At 43.0% G+C, this 6,000-nt stretch overlaps 1 protein-coding gene across 5 annotated transcripts in view; it reads right to left on the reverse strand.

Moving 5' to 3' along the window:
* raraa (retinoic acid receptor, alpha a) overlaps positions 1-5,078 on the reverse strand; it is a 132,571-nt gene extending 127,493 nt beyond the window's left edge. For all 5 annotated transcript variants that reach the window (XM_046377829.1, XM_046377831.1, XM_046377827.1 and 2 more), the window contains exon 1: positions 4,927-5,078. The gene's annotated coding sequence lies outside the window, so the exon portion shown is untranslated. The remainder of the gene's footprint in view (positions 1-4,926) is intronic.
* Positions 5,079-6,000: the final 922 nt, after the last annotated feature.

Here is a 6,000-nt window from a genome sequence, read left to right on the forward strand (position 1 = left end):
GATCAACAGGAAAAAGGAGGACGGAGAGAGAAGGAGAAAAGACAAGGAGCAAAGGGGTGGGTGTGCGAATCCAATTTCCAGTGACAGTGTGCTCAGGATCACTGTTTCAGTGAAGGAACACATCATCTGTCAAAGTTAATGGCAGTGTCCTGGGGAAAATGAAGGAAAATAGAATGGAGACCATTCATTAAGAACACGAGGGATAGGGGGTGTGTCAAAGCCACCGGTCTGCTTCACTGTCTCTCCGGGAAAATAAATATATACACAAGCCATTATTTGTGCATTTACAAGGTGGCAGAGCAGCCACGATCAAGGTTCTCATGCTACGGAGATAATATTAGCACAGATGCCTAAACAGGAATTTGCGGGCAGCACAGAGCCAGCACATCGGCCTGACTGCCTGGTAGGACGGCTGGCAGACTAGCTAACCGGCCCGTCCAGTACGTCTCTCACTCAGAGCTGTGGATGTACTCAGTGGAAGCAATTGATACCATTGTTTTATGGAGAGGAGGGTGGAGGGGGATTAAGAACCTACAATAGGGCTCTTTCAGTGGAAATGTCAGCCGTCACGCTGGGGGACTGTCCGACTGGGCAGAGACACTTTCGTAAGAAGCCAAGGTACAAAATGAGTGTGGAAAATAGTATGAAACTCTGTGACGAGGGCAATGAAACAGTGTGACATGGGCCAGAACATTCCCATGCCCAATGGTAGAAATGCAATCTCAAACATGGGACAACAGGCTATGGGAAATGCAGATCATGTGAGAACAACTCAAACAGAAACACAGGGCTTTCAATTTATTATTGTTTTGTGTGTGTCCCGCATATCTGTTAAAAAGCAGTTTATCAGCCCTGCAGATAAACATGTCAATGATCTCAAGGTTTACCAAAACAATCTGTAGCTTGAAACACATTCCAAATCAATAACCAGGATAATAGGTTATATGGGTCTTTAGCTCAGCCTCATTAGGAAAAAAAGAGACAAACGTGGCCTGATTCTCCAGGCAAATTAACATAGTGAGGAACCTAAAATAACACAACCGATCCGTTCTGGGACATTTTATCATGAGACTATACAACAGAGAGATACAAAGTTCTCTCTGAGTGCTTTGATAACCCCGCTGGCCTTGGACCTCTTTTACAATCTCACTCTGAAGGTTTGAGGTGAATATAAAGAGCAAGTAGAAGTGAGGTACCCTGCCGCTTTAAGGCTACGATGAGACAAAGTTATTCTACTACTCTGACCTAATTGCTCTCTCGCTCTCCCGACATGAACATTGGGAGCTGTGTATTCTGACACGTAAAGATTATTTAATACCATCAAAGCCATAAAAGGAGGAATAAAAGGAGGCGGTGTAAAAGAGGGGGTTAGTTAACCCTTTCGGGGCTGACAGGGCCGGGCAGTCCAGCGAGCTATGAGGAAGGCAGGGGGAAGAGAATCAGTATGCAAAAGCAGGCCTGTCTGACTGCCGCCGGCCAACACGAGTGGAGCTCCCACATCTCAACATCACAGCAGCTACAGAACTCCCCCTCCAAAATAAAAAATCCCACTCGGCTTCGGCTACACTCTCCTGGTATCGGCTCCCACCCTTCTTCTCTCCTGTTTTTCCCACACTCGCTCCAGTCCCTAAGGCAATGACTACGTCATTGGGCACCAAAGCCAAACCACTGTAATATCCCAATTTATTTCTACTTATTCTGACAGAGTCGGAGCCTGTTTCATTTAGGTCAAGGCTGATTTTATTAGTGTAAAGCTACACTGCTTGGTTCCACTGGACTCCACTTGTAGAAGTAACAGTTTGACTCAATTATTCTTAATCGCAACATCAGTAATAAATTACAAATTCAATAATACGCAATAAATTCTACAGACCAAGCCCACTGTTATTTGGGTATTTTTTGCCTATTTACAGTGTGAAACTGTAATTCTGCAGTGTTTTTCAGATTTTTTCACTTAAAGTACTCCCTATTCCAGAAACAGAGCTACTAGCAGTCAGAAACTGTCAGTGTGCAGGTGGGGATGGGTAGAGGTGTTTACCGTTAGGCAAGCGCTGGGTGACATCTCCAGGGTGCTCTGCCATCGTGGGGAGCGTGTCTCATCTGTCAGTGCCTGATGAGTTTGTGCTGCAGAGCCACAGCCTCGTGAGTCAGCCTGACTTGTTAACAACAGGGGAGCAGGCCACTGTGACGAGGCTGTGTGTAGACCACTACAGACCAAAACAAACTCAACCACCTGACACACTGAGACTTTTTCTTGTTTTTCAGAGAAAACCAGGTCCACTGCCAAATTCTGCTGAAAGTATGTCTCTGAAATCACATCTTGAAATATATTGTCCTCACTTTGCTAAATCTACATTTTCGCTTTCAACTATTGGTGGTCTGTGTTATTTTTGATGGATGCTATCTTGTGACTGAGATTAAACCAGTTTTCTGATTCAACGATATAGTTACCTACTGAGCTGTATGTTTGACAAATCTATAACACCTGATAAATTGAGTTTATAAACCGAATTTATAAACTCAATACACAAAGTTCGTTGCTCCTCAGGAATTGTAGAGAAAATACAATGTGGTCAATGTCCAATAACTACATGCAGAAATGTAGTTATTGTACATTGTGCAGAAATGTCTCTAAACATGTCAATCCAAAAACTCATCATTTGTTATCTGGTAAAGTCATTTGCTCCACAGATGATGAGGAAAAGAAACTGTTATCAACCATGAAAAATAAATCTGTCAGGCATAGGAGCTACTGACTCACCACTACTGTGTTTTGAAAGAACAAAGACGACAAAATTTCCTATCTAGTGTCATTCACACTTGACTTTACAATCTGCAGAGGAAGGAGAGGGACATGGTGAGGGGGTGGGGGATGTGAGGGGACAAAGTGAGTGTGCCACTGCCTCAGTGATGATGACACATTTAGTGGCATGTGAAACCGAAGCGTGCAAGGCCTTTAACTGGCATCATTCACACAAGGAGAGAGACGACTTCCCGTTGGCGCTTGTCAGAGAGGGTTGTCAGTCTTGCGATAAACTCTCGCCTTGTGTGCCGCTGCATCTTTGCAGTTCAATATTAATATTTAAAAAAAAAAAAAAAAAGGAAAATAAACACACAAGCTTAATTTCTTCTTCTGTTGCAGGAAGTAATGCTAAATTTTAATTTCTGCAGCAAGGAGGCAGTATGAGGAAACAATTATTTGGGAACATAACTTCTCCATACCTTTCTCACTAGACCATAAAAGGTATAATATAAGATATTTACATGTGAATGTGAACGCCACTATCATACCTTTCAGATAACCTCATTCCTTCCACTGAGACAGATGTTATAATTTTATAATTCAACGGACATGACGTGAGATCAGGTATCACATGACAGCTAGAAGGCAGATTAAAACTATTACCACAAATATCCAAAGGTTAAATCATTATCACATGTGTTAGTTTCGTGCGCAGGTAGAAAATCTGGCATTTGGCCCAAGCCTTCACAATTATGGCACAAGAGCAACATTTCAACTGTGAATCACACCAAAAGAGGAGGCGTCAGGGTGCGAAACCCATCAAGACACACCACATCACCCCACTGAGGTTCTCAGGCTTTAATGCATTTTGCTCTTAATGTCACAGGAAAAGGGCATCTTCTTTTCTCAGCCCCACCCTGCAGAAAAGTTAGTCTCCACTGCCATGTCTGCATATAAGAGAAGTGGAGCAAGTCCTCATAAATCTGTAGTCTCACAACAAATCACTCAACAAATCACCTGTGCCAAATGCAATAAAGTGCACAAATTAGACAAATTAAAAAGGACGTACCTACAAAGTACACCCTTAAACAGAGGGTAATAAGTACTGTGATCTGTGGATTTACATGACATTTTGTACAGCAACACTGCAGGTTTATGATTCAGCAGTGTATGTACCTCAAACATTATAACACAGCCCTGACATCTAATTTGCTGGGACCCAGACACCTCAAATTGCCACATTATCTTGACAGGACATAATCAGGGGTGTTGACAAATTAGGGGAGATGTCTGTCAGTTTGTAGTGTTATTTTAGCACTTTTTTGTGGCAGAGGAATGCATGTGTGTTATGGGTCATCAAGTTTCCAGTTCTCGGTATTTGAGAACATCAAAAGAATGCAGGCTGTGGTTGCCCCTCAGTAGGCTGTGAGCCTGATCATCCATTCACAGCACACTGAGGAAGTGACCTCCTCATATGATCGGTATCAACAGCGAATTATATTGTGCACTCGAGCACAGTTCACCTTAACACTACAGCAGGACCACGACGAATCAATACTGACCAATATCTGCAAATGCACGATGGAAAAAAAATACATATCTCCACACCCTGGTGCCCTTGCGTTGCAAATACAAACCGAAGTGGCCACAAACGTTCAGACAAACAGCACTGAATGTTTCAAAGTCCACATATCGGTGGTTTTCTTCAGTGCCAAGCTGAATGGTTAGCGGACTGGCTCTGCTAATTGACTCTTGAAAACTGTCAGCGCTGAAATATGTCCCCAATATCTTTACAAGCTACAGCGAGGAGCGGAGCGCCGTTAGCCTTGCATGCTAGCTGCCCTAACAGACGTTGTGTCCATTGAATATAATGTCGCTCAGACAAACATAATTATAACGTTACGCTAATGTTTGTTGCGGGTGCTTTGGTAGTCATGAATTTGCAACTTGACGGGAGTTTCAGACTCCAGTTATTCAGTCCAGCTATTTCTGACCACGAACGGCGTTCAAAAGAAAAACAACATTCACCAACGTACATCAACCGTAGCCATTCGCGACGCATTCAAATTCCTCCAGGAAAAAAACATTTAGTAGTTAATACGGTTAACCTCAGACAGAGCATGAGACCTGGACGCACGCTGTCAAATGTTGACAAGCTGTCAATGACAAGTGGATGGTAATACCTGGGACCTGTTGACTCCTCCTCCCGGTCCCCTCGGGCTGCTGGTGGAAGTTCGGCCGCGCAGCTGTATTTCTCCGCGGTGGTTACTCTTTACAAAGTTTTCTGCCGACTCTCAAACCTGCAAACGGTGGTTCTCACGAGCGCCGAGTGACATTAGCCCCCCTCCCTCCCCTGCCCTCAACAAACCGTAGGTAAGAGACGGTGAGCCGCTTCTCAGAGAGCACGTAAGTTTGGCATGGCTCTCGCGGAGGCAACCATTGCAGTCACGTTCTCTGGCTGTGAAATCCAACACCAGCTCTGACCCCGCCCCTCTCCTTTTGTGGGGGCCAGTCCTCAAAAGTGGATGCCCAGCTCTCCCCAGATGTGCTCAGCGCTCTTGCCGAAGTGACGCGAGGCAACAGCGAGACTACAGCTCCGGGTTATACAGCGCACAGCTGCACTGAGCAGTCTGTGCTATGAGTCTTTTAACTTTTTTTTATTCATGATTAGTATTTTTAAAACCAGAAGCACTAACGGACATGCAGCATTGTCATGTTACAACTGCTGAGATAATTTTATCAACTTTACTTTTGTGTAGTTTAATCTACCGCTATCATATTAGATAGACAGATAGATACCTTATTGATCCCGAGGGAAATTTAAAATATATTATATTAATTCATCACGTGTTTTGTTTGTAAAATCGTATTCTTAAAAGTAACTCCTGTTACATGTAGTAAAGTTAAAAATAATTACAATATTTTCTTATCTTCCTGGAAGTAAAGTAGCGTAAAGTGAACATAAAAGTACATCAAGTACAGTACTTGAGTACTGAGTACACAGCACCTTGAACTTCAAAAGAATTAACTTTGCACTTAACCTTTAATGTGAAGTTAAAGCCATTAATATGTGAATGTGTGATTATGTAACCTGAAATATTATAAAACGAATGCAACCAAACACAAGTCTGCAACAGGGTGGAGCAAGGCAAAGGAAAACACCACAATACACACCACTAACGTGTTACAAAAGCCTCAAAATTTGTGGAATTCTGGTAAAATAGATGAAAATTTATTTTGCTTTTGGGTGTGACTAA

The sequence above is a fragment of the Scatophagus argus genome, chromosome 21 (genome assembly GCF_020382885.2).
Source record: "Scatophagus argus isolate fScaArg1 chromosome 21, fScaArg1.pri, whole genome shotgun sequence".
NCBI lineage: Eukaryota > Metazoa > Chordata > Actinopteri > Scatophagidae > Scatophagus > Scatophagus argus.